The following is a 22,314-nucleotide window of genomic DNA, read 5'->3' on the forward strand; positions in this document are numbered from 1 at the left end:
TATTTTTAGTAGAGCCGGGGTTTCACCATGTTGGCCAGGCTGGTTTTGAACTTCTGGCCCGAAGGAATCCACCTGTCTTGGCCTCCCAAAGTGCTAGGATTACAGGCATGAGCTACTGTGCCGGGCCAGTAATAGAATTTTTAAACAATTTTTTACATGCTGAAATTTACAACAGTTCATGTTAAAAAATCTAACAGCTCTTTTTATTTATGAATATAATGTTGAAATTTTTTTAAATTAAAAATGACTTTTTTTCTTTCCTTCTTTCTTTTTTTAATAGAGATGATATCTCTTTATGTTGCCCAGGCAGGTCTTGAACTCCTGGGCTCAATCGATCCTATTTGCCTAGGCCTCCCAAAGTGCTGAGATTACAGGGGTGAGCCACGGTGCCCAGCCTTGAAAATTCTGAAATTAATGAGAGTGGATTGTGAACAAAATTTCACTTTTTCATTGAAGTGTTTCCAAATGAGGGAGCGCTTTTAGATAATGCGCTTGCATAATGTGAGCAGTCACCTGGTGCCTCTCAAAAGGCACATCACCTGCAAGGGGCAAAGATTGAGGGCTGTGTCCCCCAGGCACCCAGCCCAGATAGAACGCCCTCTGAGCTATGTCCCGCCTCTGAGGGAAAATAGCACAGGCCCACAGTATTTACCAGGCAACACCTGGCCACCCCTCGGAATGAAGTGTTAGTATCTCACTAGAGACAATTCCAGGTGGTCACTGTTAACGGCCACAGCTCAAAGCCTGTTCTCCTTCTCCTCTTTTCCAGTGTCCAGTCAGGCACCTGACAAAGACTCAAACATGCTTGGTGGGCCGGCTGTGGTGGCTCACACCTGTAATCCCAGCACTTTGGGAGGCTGAGGCAGGTGGATCACTTGAGGTCAGGAGTTCAAGACCAGCCTGGACAACATGGTGACAGCCCACCTCTACTAAAAACACAAAAATTAGCTGGGCATGGTGGCATGTGCCTGTAGTCCCAGCTACCTGAGAGGCAGAGGTGGGAGAATCTCTTGAACCTGGGAGGTGGAGATTGCAGTGAGCCAAGATCGAGTCATTGCGCTCCAGACTGGGTGACAGAGACCCTGTCTCAAACAAACAAACAAACAAACAAAAAACATGCTTGGTGAATCATGGGCCAATATCAATCTTACTGTACAAATATGACCCATGTTTTGTAAAACAAATGTCTATATATGGAAAAAAAACTAAAGGGGGCAAATTATTAACAGTTATAAATGCTAAGAGTCCAGATAATTTTCATTTTTGTTTTTTAAAATTCTCATTTTTTTTTGGCCGGATGTGGTGGCTTATGTCTGTAATACCAGCACTTTGGGAGGCCGAGGCGGGTGGATCACCTGAGGTCAGGAGTTCGAGTCCAGCCTGGCCAACATGGTGAAACCCCATCTCTACTAAAAATACAAATGTTAGCTGGGCGTGGTGGCACGCACCTGTAGTCCCAGGTACTCAGGAGGCTGAGGCAGAAGAATCGCTTGAACCCGGGAGGCGGAGGTTGCAGTGAGCCGAGATGGCACCACTGCACTCCAGTCTGGGAGACAGAGTTAGACTCCATACGAAAACAAAAAAAATCTCACTTTTTTGGATTTCCTACAATGAATGCATAAAACTGTAATCAGAAAATGAAAGTTCTTGTTTATAGTGAAGAAGAATGGAGGGCGGATGTTTTTGCTGTAGAGCAGCTGAAAATGTTTTGTCTGTGTCATCCCATGAGCTCATTTATTTCACTAACATTCTGGGGTGGCCAAAGGAGGTTCTGCCTTTCCCAGGGAAAATAAAATCATTGTTTTCACTCCAAGACTTCTTGTTCAGTTCTATTGCTGTGTAACAAACCATCCCCGAATGTAGCGGCTTCAAACATTTATTTTGCTCACAGATGTCCAATTTGGGCAGAGTTTTGTGGGGAAATCTCTGCTCTAATACATTTATCAAAAGCAGGGGGCTGCGCTAAGGCTGGAGGCAAGAACCACCTGCAGACTCCCTCCCTCACGTGTCCCAGGATCCAGGCCAGCTCCAGCTGGGCCCTTCACTGGGGCTGTTGGCTGAAACACCCAAACGTGGCCTCTCCATGTGGCCTGGGCTTCCTCGCAACATGGTCACTAGGCTCTAAGGGTAGGCTTTCCAAGAGGGAGAGTCCGGTAGCAGCTGTATCACCTTTTGTGATGTAGCCTCAGAAGTCACATAGCTGAACTCTATCAGCCAAGCCAGTGACAAAGGGGAGGGAGCGTAGTTCGAGGAGAGGGATCATAGACCCCTACCTCTCCAGGGAGAAATTGTGGCATTTTTTGGATGTTATAATCTGCCTGCCCGCCCTCTGAAAATCCCTGCAGGATTGAGTCGGAATGGAGATTTGAGTCTCAAATCCCTGTGGAATTGAGTCCATTTCTGTGGCATCTGGCCAAGAAAAGATTTCTTTCAGCCCCGATGGGTCAGTACGGGCCTCTGAGTCCTGTGGGAAAGTCTGACCTGCAAGTCACAAAGAAGTCAGAATGAACTAAATTTCAGAAAGGGAAGAGCAGAACCCCAGGGCTGCTTTCATCCCCAGAGGTATTCCCTCCCACTTGTTTTTGGATTGTCAACTTCTTTCTTGAGCAAGTCAAAATTTCAGGATTTTGATTTGTTTTAGAGCAAAGGGTTTTGACTTTTATAAACATTATTAAGCACTTCATGTCATGGCCGGGTGCAGTGGCTCACGTGTGTAATCCCAGCACTTTGGGAGGTCAAGGCAGGTGGATCATTTGAGGTCAGGAGTTCAAGACCAGCCTGGCCAACATGGTGAAACCCTGTCTCTACTAAACATACAAAAATCAGCTGGCCTTGGTGGCAGGTGCCTGTAATCCCAGCAACTCAGGAGGCTGAGGCAGGAGAATCACTTGAACCTGGGAGGCAGAGGTTGCAGTAAGCCGAGATCACGTCACTGCACTCCAACCTGGGCGACAGAGTGAGACTCCATCTCAAATAAATAAATAAATAAATAAATAAATGTAAATAAATAAAATATTGTTAAGCACTTCATTTTGGTGCAGAGTCTTCATTCCATGTTTCTTCCTGTGGTGCCTCACTAAATTGTAAATATTCTAACATTAGATAGTGATGATGGTTTTACAACTCTGGAAATACACCAAAAACCACTGAATTGTACACTTCAAAGTGATTAGTTTTACAAAAAAATAACAAAACAAAAAAAGGATGAGTTTTATGATAAGTGAATTATATCTCCATAAATCTTAGTTTAAAAATAATATAATAATAAGCCATTACATATTAACATAAATAATATTGATAAGAAGAGAGGCATTGTTTTACATTTTTGCAAATGTCTTTTGCAAATGTCTTCTACATCTGGCTTAATAGAAGATAGTTAGATATCACATCTGCTTCTGCATTTGGTTTGTTGCAATTTGTTTTGTTTGAAGTATATGAAGAAAATCCAATCTTCCACAGGTCGCTGAAAATACAGTTGGATATATAGCTGAAAAAAGGGAGGTGTCATTTAATAGGCTTTTCAGATAACAGTGGAGATTCTTCTTTGATACGACACCAAAGCTCAGACAAGTAGTGATTTCTTGAGGTGTAGTTGCAATGTGGAAACTGAAAGTATATGAACAAACTTTACATACTCTGTTTCAGAAAAACCTGTTGCTCTGTCTTGCACATTTAAGATCCATGACCTATCCATATTTTTGTACCATTGGCTACGTTGACATATTTTACTTACATGATATTAAAGTTTTCCAAAATTTTAGTTTTTCTTTTTTTCTGTTTGTGTTTTTTTGAGACAGGGTTTCATTCTGTCACAAAGGCTAGAGTACAGTGACACGATCATAGCTCACTGCAGCCTCAAACTTCTGGGGTTAAGTGATCCTCCTACCTCAGCCTCCCTAGTAGCTGGGACTACAGGTGTGTGCCACCACAACTGGCTAATTAAAAAAATATATATAGATATATAGATCTATATATAGAGAGAGAGACAGGATCTCACTATGTTGCCCAGGCTGCTCTTGAACTTGGGGCTCAAGTGATTCTCCTGCCTTGACCTCCCAAAGTGCTGGGATTACAGGCAAGAGCCATCATGCTCGGCCCAAAATTCTAGTTTTCCTTTGAAGCTCACATTTTATTGTTATTGGAAAGTACTATCAATTGTTTACCTTGAAGTGACAGGCTCACTTTGTTCATTGTTCTAGAAAGTGTCTCTGAATACCCAGCTGTGAATAGCCATGGATTGTCAGCTGTGCTTCCAGGCAAAATTGATGTTCCCTGAAAGGGGAGCTAGTTCAGCTCATAAACAACAGCACAAATGCTTTTCTCAAGATGACTAACAGACTTTGATCTGCAGCAGAAGGGCTTTATGTTCACTTTCCATCCATTACACCAAATATTAAAAAGGTGTGTACTTAAGGATCAAAATTTATAAATTAATTAATTAATTAATTAATTTTAGACAAGGTATCATTCTGTCACCCAAGCTGGAGTGCAGTGGCTTAATCTTGGCTCACTGCAACCTCCACCTCCCGGGTTCAAGCAATTCTCATGCCTCAGCTTCCAGAGTAGCTGGGATTATAGGCATGTGCCACCACGCCCAGCTAATTTTTTTGTATTTTTTATAGAGATGAGGTTTCACTGTGTTGGCCAGGCTGGTCTTGAACTCCTGATCTCAAGTGATCCGCCTGCCTCGGCCGCCCAAAGTGCTGGGATTACAAGCGTGAGCCAACATGCCCAGCCTCAAAATTTAATAAAATTAAAAACTATTTTCCTGCTTCATCAAGCATATATATATTTTTCTTTTTCTGGACACAAGGTCTTGTTCTGTCACCCAGGCTGGAGTGCAGTGTTGTGATCATGGCTCACTGCAGCCTCAACCTCCCGGGATCAAGCAATCCTCCTACCTTAGCCTCCCAAGTAGCTGGGACTACAGACAGGTGCATGCCACCATGCTGGCTAATTTTCGTATTTTTGTAGAGACATGGTCTTGCCATGTTGCCTAGGTTGATCTGGAACCTTGAGCTCAAGCAATCCTCCCGCCGCAGCCTCCCAAAATGCTGGGATTACAGGTGTGAGTCACCACTCCCAGCCTCAAGGACATTCTTAAATGCAATTAATTTTTTTAAAATGAGGAGTGTATGATGGCGAAGAATACAATAACTCCTGGTATAGTTTGATGCCACTGCCTTAATTCAGGCTAAGGCGATGTCAGGTTTACCCACCATTCCTTTTGCATCATGGGTACAAATGTCAACACATTGAAAAAGGCAAATACTGTCTTAGTATTATGAAAAGAGTTCTCAGAGGTATGTGGAGCACTTTGAGGAATCACTAATCTACCATATTTCTTTTATTGGCAGCTGAGTATTCTGTTCTCTGTGTGTAGCATACGTTAACTAACCTGTCCCCGTTGGTGGACATTCAGGGTCATTCCTGTATTTTGTTATCTACACAGTATTGCAAAGAGCAGAGGGTAGACTCCCATCCTAAGCGGCTTTTGGGTTGGAAGTTGAAAAATCTCATATATTCAGGCATGCATTCATTGCTTCAATCAACAAATAGGAACTCAGACCGGGTACGGTGGTTTGCCCTACACTTTGGGAGGCCGACGTTGGAGGATTGTTTGAGCCTAGGAGTTCAAGACCAGCCCTGGGCAACATAGTGAGATCCCATCTCTGCCAAAAAAAAATGTTTAAATTAGCCAGGCATGGTGATGCGTTCCTGTAGTCCCAGCTACTCTGGAGGATGAGGTGGGAGGATTGCTTGAGCCTAAGAGATTGAAGCCGCAGTGAGCTGTGATTGCGCCACTGCACTCCAGCCTGGGTGGCAGAGTGAGACTTTGTCTCAAAAAGCAAACAAATATGAACCCAGTACCAGCAAAATAATACAAAATCCCTGCCTTTATGGCCCACATTCTAATGGGGGAAACAGATAGTCAACAAAATAAATAAAAATCTATCTTAGATGATAAGTACTAAGATTAAAAATAAGTCAGAAAAGCGTCTAAGAAAAGTGTGTCGGGAGTGGTGGGGCAAGTTGTAATTTTAGGTAAAATGACCAGGAGGGGCATCACAGAGTAGGTGACATTTGAATCCTGACCAGCAGAAAGTGAGGGGGTCTAACAATGAATTGAGGGCTAGAACAGAAACAACAGAGGCTGTAGGCGTGGAATTCCTCGCTTTTTTGCCAGCATCTTCTGGCAATTGTGTCCTTTCCTCTAATTCTTTCCCTACAGATGTTTCTAGATAGCCCTCAATGACCTCACCTTTCCTCCAGGGATGTCTCCTCAAGGGCAAGTTTCAAGCCTTTGTTTATGTTTGGGAAACCCTTAAAGTGATTCACACAACTTTCCCCGGCTTGGCTGCCAGTGCCCAGTGGATAGCCCCCAGGCACTAGCTAAATGGGTTTCTCTCCATCTCTTTTATTAGCCCAGACTGTGTAAATGAATCCCAGCAAGCCAGACACAAGGGTGCCCCCTGGCATAGGCCCTGGAACCCCTGTGTTGGCACAGCTGCTGGAGAAATTCCTGGCAGAGAATCAGAGATTCAGGCATTAAGAACAGGGGAGCTTTTAAACCTCAGATTCCAGGCGCCAGGCCAGACCCACAGGCTCCAACCCCCAGGTGAGGCCTGGTTCCCAAAGTCCCCTGTGGCTCCTGTCATCCATGTCTGTGGTCTGGGGGGCAAGCTGGGGCCGGGGGACTTTAGGGATTTGCTAGGGAGCACCCCCAGGGGGCTGATTAGCTCCGACCTGGGTTCCCTGGGTAGGCTCAGCTGCCCACAGGCTCAGAGAATCAAGGATTCCAAAAGAAAGAAAACATCAGTCTTATACCTCACCTGACAGGAGCAGCAAAAAACCTATAAGTCCCGAAGGGCTGGAGGGAGGGAGGGCAGACCCCACCCCCACAGCCCTGGGCATGGCTATAAGAAGATGACCCGCCCGGCCCCATCTTGTCCCCACCCATGCCCTTCAGGGGCTGGCACCGCCCTAGGAAGCTCCATCCTCCCAGCCGTCTGTCCCTACATCTGGTCAGTCAACCCTTGGTTCTGGCCTCTGGGGCGATTCTGCTCTCTCCTCCCCTTCTCTGCACAGGCCTGCACACAGCTGTCACCTGGAGGGGCCACAGGAGGCAATGCTTTCCTCTGAAGGAGCTCAGCCCTCTGCCCACCTGTCCTCCCTTCACTCACGCAGGCAGGAAGGACTGGTCGAAGACAGCGCCGTCCAACAGAAACAGAATGAGCTATTTCTTTTCTTTTTTCTTTCTTTCTTCTTCTTTTTTTTTTTTTAGACAGAGACTCACTCTGTCGCCCAGGCTGGAGTGCAATGGCATGATCTTGGCTCACTTTCAACCTCTGCCTCTCGGGTTCAAGCGATTCTCCTGTCTCTGCCTCCTGAGAAGCTAGGATTACAGGCACGTGCTAGCATGCCCGGCTAATTTTTGTATTTTTAGTAGAGACGGGGTTTCACCGTGTTGGCCAGGCTGGTCTCGAACTCCTGGCCTCAGGTGATCCACCCGCCTCAGCCTCCCAAAGTGCTGGGATTACAGGCATGAGCCACCATACCCGGCCTCAGAATAAGCAATTTCATTTGTAATTTTGAATTGCAAATTTTCCAGGCCAGGTGCCGTGGCTCACACCAGTAATCACAGCACTTTGGGAGACTGAAGTGGGAGGATGGATTGAGTCTAGGAGTTTGAGACAAGCCTGGGGCAACGTAGTGAGACCCCGTCTCTACAAAAAATAAAAAATTAGCCAGGTGTGGTGGCACACACCTGTAGTCCCAACTACTCGGGAGGCCAAAGTGGGAGGATCACTTGAGCCCAGGAGGTCGAGGCTGCAGTGAGCCCTGATCGTGCCTTTGCACTCCAGCCTGGGCAACAGAGGAGGACCCTATCTCGAAAAAAAAAAAAGAAAGAAAAGAAAATAAGAAAAATTTTCTAGTGGCCACATGCTTTTAAAAGTAAAGGAAGAAAAATAAAACAGGTGAAATTAATTTTAATAACATTTCATTTAATCCAATATATGTCCAACATTATCATCCCTACATGTAATCAATATAAAACTATTAATAAGATATTTTACATTACTTTATTTCATGCCGAGGCTTTGTAATGTAGGGTGTATTTTACACTTGCTGCTCATCTCAGTCAGACTGGCCACATTTCAAGCACCTGATAGCCATGTGCAGCTGGTGGTAACCTCATGGAATAGCTCAGGCCCAGAAGGAAAACCAGAGTAGCTGCTGCCTCTCCTGCAGCCCTCACTGGAGAGGACGTCCCACCACTGAGTGGCTCTGATCAGGCTTCATCTCTGGCCTCCACTACTTCTCCTCTGAAATATGCCCCCCTCGTTACTCCCTCCCTTCCCACCAAGGTGTTCAGATTCACACAAATCTGACCCAGGCTCCAGGGGTGCTAGACCTGGGGTCTAAATAAATAAAACCCACTAGTCCCAGTTCCCAGATGTCTTCCCCCCCACCCCCGCCCCCCGCGAAACAGAGCTTCACTCTCATTGCCCAGGCTGGAGTGCAGTGGTATGATCTCAGCTCACTGCAACCTCCACCATCCAGGTTCAAGCAATTCTCCTGCCTCAGCCTCCCAAGTAGCTGGGATTACAGGCGTCCGCCAGGAAGCCTGGCTAATTTTTTGTATTTTTAATAGGGACGGGGTTTCACCATGTTGGCCAGGCTGGTCTCGAACTCCTGACCTCAGGTGATCCGCCCGCCTCAGCCTCCCAAAGTGCTGGGATTACAGGCGTAAGCCACCATGCCCAGCCCAGATGTCTTTTATTGTTCAAGTCTGGGTCCTGGGCAGCAGGAATTCCGTGGTAGTGGGTAGGGCTGTCTACCCTTTGCAGAGAAGGGTCATGTCCAAAGTTCAAAGGTTTGCCTCGTGCTAGGCACCTGCTGATGGGAGCATTTCTTTTTTTTTTTTTTTTTTTTTGAGACAGAGTCTCGCTCTGTCGCCCAGGCTGGAGTGCAGTGGCGCGATCTCGGCTCACTGCAAGCTCCGCATCCCGGGTTCACGCCATTCTCCTGCCTCAGCCTCTCCGAGTAGCTGGGACTACAGGCGCCCGCCACCATGCCCGGCTAATTTTTTGTATTTTTAGTAGAGACGGGGTTTCACTGTGGTCTCGATCTCCTGACCTCGTGATCCGCCCGCCTCGGCCTCCCAAAGTGCTGGGATTACAAGCGTGAGCCACCGCGCCCGGCCGGTGGGGGCATTTCTTAAGGAAGTTTGGGGAGATGATACTTCATTTAATTCCCCAAATTCTCTGGCAGTTTTTATATACAGCACAGGACAAATTAACCTTTTGAGTTCTGGTAATAATAAACTATCCTGGCTCTTCCCTTTAGACACAACCAGGAGCCCTCTGTCACGGGCACAGAAGGGTGAGGAGAGGAATTGTATAAATCCTGGCTCTGTCACTCAGAGGCTATGTGACTTGGAGTAAGTTACTTAACTTCTTTGAACTTCAATTTCCCCATATATGCAATGGAAATAATGCCAACTGGGCCAGGCACAGTGGCTCATGCCTGTAATCCCAGCACTTTGGGAGGCCAAGGCGGGTGGATCACCTGAGGTCAGGAGTTCGAGACCAGCCTGGCCAACATGGTGAAACCCCGTTTCTACTAAGAATACAAAATTAGCCGGGCATGGTGGCGGGTGCCCATAACCCCAGCTACTCTGGAGGCTGAGGCAGGGGAATCGCTTGAACCCGGGAGGTGGAGGTTGCAGTGAGCTGAGATTGCACCACTGCACTCCAGCCTGGGCGACAGAGTGACACCCATCTTAAAGAGAAAAAAAGAAAGAAAGAAAAAACGAAAGAATACCAATCACAAGACTTAGAAGGCTGTTGTGACGAAGCACTTAGCTGTTCAGTAAATGTCACTCTGCCGCTGTGTCCCTGTTGCTACAGGCTCAGCACAGGTGGTGGCTGAGGTTGGGGATGGGGGAAATTGGTTCCAGCCACCAGAGATTCTCTGTGTACCCCTTTCATATCTGCAGGCACAGACTGAGCCTATTTTGGAGGGAGCGCCTTACAGCCTTCACCCACATCCCTGCTATGCAGACAGCCACTCAGCCATTCGTGATTCATGATTTCAAAAGCCCACAGCAGTCAGGGAGGTTTGGAAACAGCAGGGAGCCATATTGTTGCATGACAATGACTTCCATTTGACTTTTGGAAAACCTTGGCCTTAGCAACGGCTTCCATTCCAAACTGGCTGTGTGGCTCAGCTCTTCCTCCCCTTCATTCCTTGCCATCCTTGCCCCTCCCTCTTAGAGAACCCCGACCCTCCCTCACCCTGTCCCAAATTCCTCCTATATTCCTAAGCAGATGTTTCCACACCTCCCCAGAACGTGGAACCCAGTTCCTCGCCTTTCTAAGAATGTGGCTGTTGCTTGGGAATTATGGCCTGTGACATCCTTAGACAAAGGCCCAGTGGGTCTGGAGATGAGCGGGGATGGTTTGGCTTTTTCGGAATCTGCAACAAAACATTCATCTATTTACAGTTTCAGTTAAGAGCAGTCTGTTCCAAGAAAATGTATTTCAAGATTTAATTTAATTATGTACACTTTGAGAGGTATCTTCAATAAATGTATCAAAGTATCCAGAATCTTAAAGGAAAGGGAAGCTCTTACAAAACAATAATAAGGCCTGGGCAACATAGCCAGACCCTGTCTCTACCAAAAAAAATCAGCCAGGAGTGATGGCACACACCTGTAGTTCCAGCTACTCAGGAGGCTGAGGCAGGAGGATTGCTGAAGCCCAGGAATTCAAGACTGTGATGAGCTACGATTGCACCACTACACTCCAGCCTGGGAGACAGAGTGAGACTCTGTCTTTTTTTTTTTTCGAGATGGAGTCTCGCTCTTTCGCCCAGGCTGGACTGCAGTGGCGCTATCTCTGCTCACTGCAACCTCCACCTCCCGGGTTCACGCCATTCTCCTGCCTCAGCCTCCCGAGTAGCTGGGACTACAGGCGCCTGCCACTGCGCTCGGCTAATTTTTTGTATTTTTAGTAGAGACGGGGTTTCACCGTGTTAGCCAGGATGGTCTTGATCTCCTGACCTTGTGATCCACCCGCCTCAGCCTCTCGAAGTGCTGGGATTACAGGCGTAAGCCACTGCACCCGGCCGAGACTCTGTCTCTTAAAAAAAAAAGACATCATTATGCTAATTAGCAAATCAAGCTTAGATTATTGATAAAGCTATGGATCACAGAAAGACTTGTATTAGCCACATCTGGAGTGAGACCCTGCTGATATGATAGTGGCTCATACCCCTGGAGCCTGTGCATTCTCTTGTTTTTTAATATATATTTTTTATTTTAATTGAGTCAGGGATCTCACTCTGTTGCCCAGGCTGGAGCTCAGTGCAGCCTTGAACTCCTGGGCTCAAGTGATCCTCCCACCTCAGCCTCCTGAGTCTCTGGTGTTACAGTTCCAGGCCACCGCACCAGGCTCCAATTCACCATTTTGATGTGTACAATTCAGTGGCATCCAGAGCTTTCCTAGTGTTGCGCAACCACCACCTCTTTCTAGTTTCAAAATTTTTTCATCATTCCAGAAAAATACCAAGTACTTCCTTAAGAAATCACTCTTGGCCGGGCCCAGTGGCTCACGCCTGTAATCTCAGCCTTTGGGAGGCCAAGACAGGTGGATCACCTGAGGTCAGGAGTTCAAGACCAGCCTGGCCAACATGGTGAAACCCTGTCTCTACTAAAAATACAAAAATTAGCCGGGCGTGTTGGCAGGCGCCTGTAATCCCAGCTGCTCCAGAGGCTGAGGCAGGAGAGTCACTTGAACCCAGGAGGCAGAGGACGCAGTGAGCCGAGATCACGCCATCGCACTCCAGCCTAGGGGACAAGAGTGAGAGACTTCATCTAAAAAAAGAAAGAAAGAAGGAAGGAAGGAAGGAAGGAGGGAGGGAGGGAAGGAAGGAAGGAGGGAAGGAAAGAAAAATCAATCACCCTTTGTTTCCTCCTCCTCCCATCCCCTGGCAACAACCAATCTGTTTTTCTGTCTTTACAATTTTGCCCATTCTGGTTAATTCTTATTTTCTATTTTATTTTATTTTTTTGAGATGGAGTTTTGCTCTTGTTGCCCAGGCTGGAGTGCAACGGCGCAATCTCAGCTCACTGCAACCTCTGCCTCCCAGGTTCAAGCGATTCTCCTGCCTCAGTCTCCTGAGTAGCTGGGATTACAGATGCCCGCCACCATGCCTGGCTAATTTTTGTTTTGTATTTTTAGTAGAGATGGTGTTTCACCATGTTGGTCAGGCTGGTCTCAAACTTCTGACCTCAGGTGATCCACCCGCCTTGGCCTCCCAAAGTACAGGGATTACAGGCGTCAGCCACCACACCTAGCCATTCCAGTTACTTCATACCAAAAGAATTATATAATATGTGACCTTTGGTGTCTGGCCTCTTTCATTCTTCATAATGTTTTTGAGGTGCATTCAAGTTGTAGCATGTATTTCCCTTTTTTCAATTTTTTTTTTTTTTTTTTTGAGACAGAGTCTTGCTCTGTCACCCAGGCTGGAGTGCAGTGGTGTGATCACGGCTCACTGCAGCCTCTACCTCCTAGGCTCAAGCAATCCTCTTACCTCAGCCTCCTGGGTAGCTGGGACTACAAGGTGCATGCCACCACACCCAGCTAAGTTTTGTATTTTTAGTAGAGACAGGGTCTCAACATGTTGCTCAGGCTGGTCTCAAATTCCTGGACTCATGTGATCAGCTGCCTTGGCCTCCCAGAGTTCTTGGATTACAGGCACAAGCCACCACGCCCAGCTGCATGTATTTCCTTAATGACTAATAACGTTGAGCATGTGTTCCTGCGCTTATTAGCTATTTGTATATCTTCTTTGGAATAATGGCTGTTCAAATCCCTTGTCCATTTTAAAACTGGTTTATTGCCGGGCATGGTGGCTCACACCTGTAATCCTGGCACTTTGGGAGGCCGAGGCAGGTGGATCACCTGAGGTCAGGAATTCCAAACCAGCCTGGCCAACACAGTGAAACCCCGTCTCTACTAAAAATACAAAAATTCTCCGGGCATGGTGGTGTGCACCTGTAGTCCCAGCTACTCTTGAGGCTGAGGCAGGAGAATCACTTGAACCCGGAAGGCAGAGGTTGCAGTGAGCCGAGATCATGCCATTGCACTTCAGCCTGGGTGACAGAGAGAGACTCCATCTCAAATAAATAAATTAATTAAATAAAATTGGTTTATCTTTTTACTGTTGAGTTATAAGGGTTTTTAGAATATATTCTTTTTTTTTTTTAGACTGAGTCTCATTCTGCCACCCAGGCTGGAGTGCAGTGGCGCAATCTCGGCTCACTGTAACCTCTGCCTCCCGGGTTCAAGCGATTCTCCTGCCTCAGCCTCCAGAGTAGCTGGGATTACAGGCGCCCACCACCACAACTGGCTAATTTTTTGTATTTTTAGTAGAGACAACCCTGGCTGGTCTTGAACTCCTGACCTCAGGTGATCCACCTGCCTCAGCCTCCCAAAGTTCTGGGATTACAGGCGTGAGCCACCATGCCCAGCACTGGCAGCATTCTTTTTTTTTTTTTTTTTGAGATGGAGTCTCACTCTGTCGCCCAGGCTGGAGTGCAGTGGTGTGATCTTGGCTCACTGCAAGCTCTGCCTCCCAGGTTCACGCCATTCTCCTGCCTCAGCCTCCTGAGTAGCTGGGACTACAGGCGCCCACCACCACACCTGGCTAATTTTTTTCTATTTTTTTTTTTTTTAGTAAAGACGGGGTTTCACCATGTTAACCAGGATGGTCTCGATCTCCTGACCTCGTGATCCACCCGCCTCAGCCTCCCAAAGTGCTGAGATTACAAGCGTCAGCCACTGCGCCCAGCCAGCATTCTTGATACGTACTGAGTTAAGGATTAAGTAACCGGCATACACATAACATTTCACTGTTGATGCTGAAGTTTGTTAAAGTACATACATTGCAGTAAAGAAGTAATTCATAAAAGTGGTGACTTTGTCACTTCTGAGACTAGGTCATAAAAGGCCACATGGCCTTGCCTGCTGGGGACACTTGTTTTGGAACCCTGAACCACCGCGAGTGGAATCTGAGTGCTTGGAGGCTGCCATGCTGAAAGTGCCACATGGAGGGCTCCAGTCAACGGGCCCAGAAGAGCCCATCCTTGGGCCATCCCAGCCCAGGTGCCACAAATGTGAGTAAACGCATGGTCTTGGAAGTAGATTATCTGTCTCCAGCCCTTCCAGCCCTAGTCACTAGGGTCACCTCCAGATGAGGCCTCAGACATCCTAGTGCAGCGAAGGGCAACCTTGCCTGTGCCCAAACTCCTGACCAGGGAACCCAGGAACTCACACAATGGTGGTGGCTGCTTTCTGCCACTAAGTTTATGTTTTAAATTTGTGGTAAATTACAGGTAAAATTTACCATCATCTTAACCATTTTTAGGTGTACAATTTCAGCAGTATTAAGTACATCCACATTACTGTGCAAGAGATCTCCACAGCTTTTTTATCTTGTAAAATTGAAATTCTTACCCATTAAATACCCACTCTCCATCCCCCCTTCCCAGCCCTAGGCAACCACCGTTCTACTTCTGTCTCTCTGAATTTGACTACTTTAGGGACCTCGTATAAGTGGCATCATGCAGTCAGGCGCGGTGGCTCACGCCTATAATCCCAGCACTTTGGGAGGCGGAGGTGGGTGGATCACCTGAGGTCAGGAGTTCAAGACCAGCTTGACCAATATGGTGAAACCCCACCTCTACTAAAAATACAAAAATTAGCTGGGCGTGGTGGCATGTGCCTGTAATCCCAACTACTCAGGAGGCTGAGACAGGAGAATTGCTTGAACCCGGGAGGCGGAGGTTGCCGTGAGCCAAGATTGCGCCACTGCACTCCAGCCTGGGCGAGAGAGCGAGACTCTGTCTCAAAATAAATAAATAAATAAAAAGTGGTATCGTGCAGTATTTGTCCTTTTGTGACTGGCTTATTTCACTGAGCATGTCTCAAGGTTCATCCACGTTGTCTCAGGTGTCAGAATTTCCTCCCTGTCGAAGGCTGAGTAATACTGCGTTTTCTCTATACCCCCTGTTTGATTTCTCCATTCATCTGTCGACAGACACTTGGATGGTTTCCACCTTTTGGCTGTGTGAGTAATTCGGCTACGAACATGGCACGCCACTAAAATTTTGATTCTAGGTGTTGTTATACCACAACAAATGGCTGGAACAATGTTGTGCCTCAATAAAAATGTATTTTAGGGGCTAGGCACAGTGACTCACGCTTATAATCCCAGCACTTTGGGAGGCCGAGGTGGGCGGATCACCTGAGGTTGGGAATTCAAGACCAGCCTGGCCAACAGGAAGAAACCCCATCTCTACTAAAAATACAAAATTAGCCGGGCCTGGTGGCACATGCCTGTAATCCCAGCTACTCGGGAGACTGAGGCAGGAGAATCACTTGAACCCGGGAGGTAGAGGTTGTGGTGGGCTGAGATTGCACCATTGCACTCCAGCCTGGGCAACAAGAGCGAAATTCCATCTCAAAAAAAAAAAAAAGATAAAGAAAAAGAAAATGTATTTTAAAAATAACTACACTATTTTTTTAAAAGTGTTACTCAGCAAAGCCTTCCTTCAAAGGTCAGGCATCCTGCAGACTCTCAGAGAATGCAGGCCCATGATCTCTTGAAGAAACAAAACCCCTCTGTGCCTGACAGTACCATCCAGAGGTCAATCCACATAAACAAGAGCAGGCAGGGAAAAGCTGCAGAAGGTCGAGGTGAGCATCAAATCTATTTAAAAGTAAAGGCGAAAGAAGAGGGAGAATTATGGTTACTCTGGTGCATATATACAGTATGAACCTTGACCTTCTAAGAAAAAATATGTAAATATATATATATACACAGTCTAGTTGACCCTTGGACAATGCAGGGGGTTAAGGATGCCCCCCCAACAGTAAAAAATCCAAATATAACTTTTCATTCCCCAACAGTTAACTGCTAATAGCCTGCTATTGACAGAAGCCTTGCCTATAGCGTAAACAGTCAGTTAACACATATTTCGAGCTGTAAGCGGTGGTGGGTGAATGTAGTCCCCTCTGCTTGGGAGACTAAGGTGGGAGGATTGCTTGAGCCCAGGAGGTGGAGACTGCAGTGAGCCATAATCCTGCCACAGCAACTCCAGCCTGGGTGTCAAAGAGAGACCCATCTTTAATAAATAAATACAAATCATTTTTCTTTTTTGAGACACAGTCTCACTCTGTCACCCAGACTGGAGTGCAGTGGCACGATCCCGGCTCACTGCAGCCTTCATCTCTGGACTCAAGCGATTCTCCTGCCTCAGCCTCTCAAGTAGCTGGGACTACAGGTGTGCACCACCCTACTTGGCTAATTTTTGCATTTTTTGTAGAGACAGGGTTTCACCATGTTGCCCAGGCTGGTCTCCAACTCCAGGGCTCAAACAATCCACCTGGCTCAGCCACCCAAATTGCTAGGATTACAGGCATTAGCCACTGTACCTGGCCAAATGATTCTTAAAACTAAAAATAAAAACATTTTAAAAGACCATTCAGCTCCTTTGCTGGAACCTGGGACTCCACAATTGCCAAACAAACCACTCCTTCTAATTCTTGAGGGGATTAGAAAGCAGACGTATTTGGTGGGTTCTGTGTACTGAACACTGCTTTCCTGTGATAAACTCAGCTACAGAAGACAAAATGTTATCAAGGAAATTGTAAGGAGGAGAAGCTCTATGTACCATCCATTACGTGGAAGCGGATCATTGTAAAGGTCTTCATCCTGGTTGCGTCCACCTTGAGGAGGCAGAGGAGGAAGGGGAGGGGTTGGTCTTGTTGTCTCAGAGAAGGCAGAGGGGTAAGAGGTGGAGGAGGTGGGTGGAGAGGCAGGAGAGGCAGGCACACTCAGGGTCACTTTTATTGAAAAAAAATCTGAGTATAAGTTGAGGCATGCAGTTCAAACCTGTGTTGTTCAAGGGCCAACTGTATTTGGAAATATATATGTGTGTGTGTATAGGTGTGTGTGTTTGTATATATGTGTAAATATGTGTGTATATGTATGTGTGTATATATGTATGTGTATATGTGTATAATACGTGTGTATGTGTGTATATATGTGTATATAATGTGTATGTTTATTTGTGTGTGTATATGTGTGTGCATATGTGTGTGTATGTATGTGTGTATATTTGTATGTGTATGTGTACATGTGTGTGTATATTTCTGTGTGTATATGTGTGTGTATATTTGTGTGTGTATATGTGTATCTGTATATATTTGTGTGTGTATATGTGTGTATATTTGTATGTGTATTTGTGTGTATGTATATGTGTGTGTATATTTGTGTGTATGTATTTGTGTGTATGTGTGTATATTTGTGTGTGTATGTGTGTATATTTTTGTGTGTGTAAGTGTGTGTATATTTGTGTATGTGTATGCATATTTGTGTGTGTGTATATTTGTATGTGTGTGTATATTTGTGTATGTGTGTGTATATTTGTGTGTGTGCATATTTGTGTGTGTGTATTTGTGTGTGTATGTGTGTGTGCATATTTGTGCATGTGTTTATTTGTGTGTGTGTACGTGTGTGTGTATATTTGTGTGTGTGCATATTTGTGTGTGTGTGTGTATGTGTGTGTGTATATGTATGTGTGTGTGTGCAGTTCCTCTTTGTCCCTGTGCAGTAGTTCATTGGATGGATAGTCCACAATTTGCTTATCTACTCATTATTCATGGTGAGCATTGGGGTTGTTTTCAATTTGGGGGCTGTTACTAGTAAAGCTGCTGTGGAAATTTTCGTCTCTGTGTTTGAGTCTTTGTGTGGACACATGCTTCTTTCTTGAAACGGAGTCTTGCTCTGTTGCCCAGTCTGGAGTGCAGTGGCATGATCTCGGCTCATTGCAACCTCTGCCTCCCAGGTTCAAGTGATTCTCCTGCCTCACCCTCTGGGGTAGCTGGGATTTCAGGTGCATGCCACCATGCTCAGCTAATTTTTGTATTTTCAGTAGAGACAGGATTTCACCATATTAGTCAGGCTGGTCTCGAACTCCTGGGCTCAACTGATCCACCCACCTCGGCCTCCCAAAGTGCTGGGCTTACAGACGTGAGCCACCACGCCTGGCCCTGGACATGTGCTGTCATATATTTTTTGGTAGGGGGGAGGGGGGTGGTTAATTACCTAGGAATGGGTTAGTGTATGCTCTAAATGTTACATTTCAATTTTTTTAAGAAAGTGGCCGGGTGCAGTGGCTCACACCTATAATCCCAGCACTTTGGGAGGCTAAAGCGGGTGGATCACCTGAGGTCAGGAGTTCGAGACCAGCCTGGCTAACATGGTGAAATCCCATCTGTACTAAAAATATAAAAATTAGCTGGACATGGTGGTGTATCCCTGTAGTCCCACCTACTCGGGAGGCTGAGGCAGGAAAATTGCTTGAACCCAGAAGGTGGAGGTTGCAGTGAGCCGAGAGCCGAGATCATGCCACTGCACTCCAGCCTGGGCAATAGATTGTGACTCCATCTCAAAAAAAAACAAAAAAAAAAAACAAAAAAAAACTACCAAGCTGTTTTCCAAAGTAGTTGTACTATTTTCTATTTCCAGTAGCAGCGCATGAGAGCCTGCCTTGCTCCATATCCTCACCGGTCTCGGTGTGGCCAGCCTTCCGGACTGCAGCCACCCCAACGGGGTGGAAATGGCATCATCTCGTTGTGGTTTCAAGGAGCCTTTCCCTTATGTCTGATGATGGGGTCCGTTTTTCGTGTCTCTAGTGATTTTCCACATACCTTCTTTGATGAAATGTTGATTCAAATCTTTTGCCCATTTCTATTGAGATGTTTATCTTATTATTTAGTGAGTTGTAAAAGTACTTTATATATTCTGGATACAAGTCTTTTACCAGATACATAGACTGTGAATATTTTCTCCCAGTCTGTGGTTTGTCTTTTAAAATATTTTCTACCAGCTTGTGGGTGTCATCTGAAGCCCATGCTAGCTTTTAATGTTCACAAAATATCTGAAAGAGGGAGAAATTCAGTGTGAGGATGGTGCTCCCGGCCTAGCTGATTGGGTATTGCTCAGAAATTAGGATAAAGCAAAGTTGCAATGCTACAAACTGACATCAAGCTGGGCACAGTGGCAGGCGCCTGTAGTCCCAGCTACTTAGGAGGCTGAGGTGGGAGGATCGCTTGGGCTCAGGAGTTGGAGATCAGCCTGGGCAAAATAACAAGACCCCTTCTAAGAAAACCCAAACTCTGACATCATAACCCATGTCTGCTGTTAAGGTTTCCACATTTTGGGCGGGCTAGACAGGAAAAGCGCCCAAAAGGTAAAGGCCAGACTGGTTCATACCGGACACCTAACCCCCTGCTACCACATGCCGTTTTCCACACCGGGAGCTGGCTTGTGGGAACCTGCACAAGTCGGGGCAACATGGCCCCAGGAAGTCTTTGACAGGCTGCCCCCTGCTGGCTGCTGCGGGAACCACATGGCAGATGGCTCGTGGTGTCCCCTGGAAGGTTGGTGGGAACCCTGGGGCGGGGGGGCCTCTCACCTGCCCTCTCTCTTGGGCGTGGGCAAAGGCTTCCTGTTGGCGGCACAGGGCTGGAACAGTTCTTGCCTTAGGGGTATCAGATTTCGTTGGTTCTTGGAATCTCTGAGGTTTGGGAAGACAAACAGAACTGTTCTGCCTGGGGGAGGGAGCTGCAAATGCAAAAGAGGCTCCATCACGCGGTGCAGAGCTGGAGGCACCGCTGGCCAACCCATCCCCGTCGAGTCCTCTGATCCATTTCTTCATTTCTCAGGTGACTGGAGTCCTCCAGTTATAGAACGTCTCATCGATGATGAGAACTCCCATGGCCCCCCTCTCAAGATCTACTGTGGGCCAAGATGCAGAGCTGGGGTCTTCACTCGGCTTTAGGGCTTCAGAGAGACCCAGGAGGGACACTTTCTAATCGGGATGGCCCACCCCCACCCCCACTCCCAGGATGCTTGTTCTATCAAGAAGCCCCTGGAGGCCGGGCACAGGGACTCACGCTTGCAATCCCACACTTAGGTGGGAGGAACTCTCAAGGCCAGGAGTTCAAGACCAGCCTGGGCAACATGGTCTCACGCTGTTGCCCAGGCTGGAATGCAGTAATACAATCATAGCTCACTGCAGCCTCAACCTTCTGGGCTCAAGGGATCCCCTCATCTCAGCCTCCTGAGTATCTAGGACGATGGGTGCACACCACCACGCCTGGCTAAGTAAAAACAGAATTTGTAGAGATGAGGTCTCATTATGTTTCCCATGCTGATCTCGAACTCATGGCCTCAAGTGATCTTTCCATCTCTGCCTCCCAAAGTGCTGAGGTTATAGGCATGAGCCACTGTGCCCAGCTTAATGTCAGTATTTTCTTTAGTCAGGTCTTGCTCTGTCACCCAGGCTGGAGTGTAGTGGTGTGATCATGCCTCACAGCAGCCTTGACATCCCCGGGCTCAGATGACCCTCCCACCTCAGCCTCCTGAGTAGCTGTGACTACAGGCATGCGCCACCACACCCAGGTAGTTTTTTAACTTTGACAGAAATGTAGTTTTGCCATGTTGCCCAGAGTGGTCTCACACTCCTGAGCACAAGCAATCCACCTGCCTCAGGTTCTCAAAGTGCTGAGATTACAGGTGTGAGCCACCACGCCCTGCCAGTCCAGTACATTTTTTCGGGGCGGGGGGACGGAGTCTCACCCTGTCGCCCAGGCTGGAGTGCAGTGGTGCTATCTCACTGCAAGCTCCGCCTCCCGGGTTCAAGTGATTCTCCTGCCTCAGCCTCCTGAGTAGCTGGGATTACAGGCATGCGCCACCACACCTGGCGAATTTTGTGTTTCTTTTTTTTTTTGAGACGGAGTCTCGCTCTGTTGCCCAGGCTGGAGTGCAGTGGCGCAATCTCGGCTCACTGCAAGCTCCGCCTTCTGGGTTCACGCCATTCTCCTGCCTCAGCCTCTCCGAGTAGCTGGGACTACAGGCACCCACCACCACGCCCGGCTAATTTTTTTTGTATTTTTAGTAGAGACGGGGTTTCACCGTGGTCTCGATCTCCTGACCTCGTGATCCGCCCGCCTCGGCCTCCCAAAGTGCTGGGATTACAAGCGTGAGCCACCGCGCCTGGCCGAATTTTGTGTTTTTATTAGAGACCTGTGTGTTGCTCCCTGTGGAATGACAGGGGGCAGGGCCCTGCCAGGGACAGGGTCCTGACCAGGCCCTCTCTCCTCAGTGGCTGGTGGAGCTCGCCTGCCCCCACTCCCCAGATAGGCCCAGCCTCAGGGATGGGAGGGCTTTCCGTCCCCAGAGGGGCACTCCCACACCCAACCTCCACAAGGAGCTGATGGCAGGTGGGCCTGGGGCCTCAGCCTGGCAGAACAAACCTGCTCTGATATAAACGAACAGGGACAGATACGGGCAACCCTGTCTGAAGAGTCCCCATTTCCCCAACTCGGGCTTTGGAGAACCCACAAGGACTACTCAGCCCCTCTTGGTATGTGGCGGGACGGGCGCTGTGCCCTGAGGCCTCTCCTTTCACCTTTGGGGTTTAATGCATGTGTGAGGGTTGGAGAAGGAGCCAGTGTTTTCCGGACGCTGCCCCTGTCATTCCACAGGGAGCAAACACAGTCACATTGGTAAGTATCAAAGGCAAACGGTGCTTCTCCCACGTTACTCTCCCCTCTGAGAAAGTAGACCCGGAGGAGCCTCAGCCACCACTCCCCTGGCCGGGTCCCTGCAGATGCCTCAGGGCACACCTGGAGTTTTTGTGTTGTGCGCCAAAAGGAAAGGCCAGAAAGGTGAGGATTGATTGTGTGTCGGGACTGTTTCCTCTCATCTTGGGTGAGTCTTGCATCAAGGGAGATGCCTGGGCTGGGCTGAAGGTGAAGGAGCAGGAGGCCTTTGGGAGTGGAAGAGGCTGAGCGTGGCTCAGGTGAGGAGGCCGAGGCTTCCTCCTTGGCTGTCTCTGGGTTTAACTCTGGTCAAGACAGATATCCTTCCTACTGGGGGCCACTTAGGGGGCTTTAGTCAATTCATCTCCGAACCCCTGGTACCCAACACCATGCCTGCCACACTTACGCACTGCAACAAAATGATGAAGGAAGGAATTAATGAATAATTGAAGTGAAAATTTATATTTCACTTAACCTTGCCTTCCCTGATCAGACTATGTTTGCAAAAAAGGACACTTCATTTTCACTTTAAAAACTCATGCATCTTGGCTGGGTGTGGTGGCTCAAGCCTGTAATCCCAGCACCTTGGGAGGCCGATGCAGGCGGATCAACTGAGGTCAGGAGTTCA

This window comes from Hylobates moloch, unplaced genomic scaffold (assembly GCF_009828535.3).
Source record: "Hylobates moloch isolate HMO894 unplaced genomic scaffold, HMol_V3 SCAFFOLD_1, whole genome shotgun sequence".
In the NCBI taxonomy this organism is placed as follows: Eukaryota; Metazoa; Chordata; class Mammalia; order Primates; family Hylobatidae; genus Hylobates; species Hylobates moloch.